At 50.6% G+C, this 719-nt stretch overlaps 1 non-coding gene across 1 annotated transcript; it reads right to left on the bottom strand.

Moving 5' to 3' along the window:
* Positions 1 to 600: 600 nt before the first annotated feature.
* Positions 601 to 719, bottom strand: LOC145413313 (5S ribosomal RNA). Its single transcript, XR_013899712.1, has one exon. It is a non-coding gene; the product is annotated as a 5S ribosomal RNA (ribosomal RNA).

Raw genomic sequence — 719 nt, 5'->3', positions numbered from 1 at the left:
TAGGCATCTACTCGCGATCGAAGTTAGGCAATAACTGTTGGAGTGTTGGTGACGGGGAAACAGAGTTGCCAGATCGCAACGGCCACATTACCAGACTCCTTAATTTTCATTCATTTTTCATTCATTCATTGCCAGACGGCGGCTCAATCGGTAGAGAGGTGGTCTGCAGTCCTAACAGACCCAGGTTCAAATCCCAGCAGGGGCAGGGAACAGTTTAAGGATTTGAATTTCATTAAATCAGGCTTTACTGATCTTCCAGACGACCCGCCGACATGTCGTAAAAATACCCCCGCCAGTACCAATACACCAGTCCTGTATGAGACAGCCCTAGCATGTATTCAATATGGACGGTGGGTGTTAGTGCCGAAGTGGTGACATGTAGAGGTGTATGGTATGTAGGACTACTGGGCCTTGATAGCAGGCTGTGAAGCCTATGCCCGGAGTCGGACACACACACACACACACACACACACACACACACACACACACAAAAGACGCCATGTGTCCCAAACGGGGTGGCCAAGGGCTTAGAGTTAATTGTCTTACAGGGAGGGGCACTAATCCTCCACCAACCCCATTTGACACGTAGGGAGAACGTTATGCCAACAGCATCTGGTGTTCCCAGGCGGTCACCCATCCAAGTACTAACCAGACCCAACGTTGCCTAACTTTGCTGATCGGACGGGAAGCGGTGTACTCAACGTGGTATGGCCGTTGGC

Source organism: Coenobita brevimanus, chromosome 95, assembly GCF_032717465.1.
Source record: "Coenobita brevimanus isolate Jiangsu-jjx chromosome 95, ASM3271746v2, whole genome shotgun sequence".
NCBI classification, from domain to species: domain Eukaryota; kingdom Metazoa; phylum Arthropoda; class Malacostraca; order Decapoda; family Coenobitidae; genus Coenobita; species Coenobita brevimanus.
Note: the sequence above shows the minus strand (reverse complement) of the source record. Positions and strands in the feature narration are given on the sequence as shown.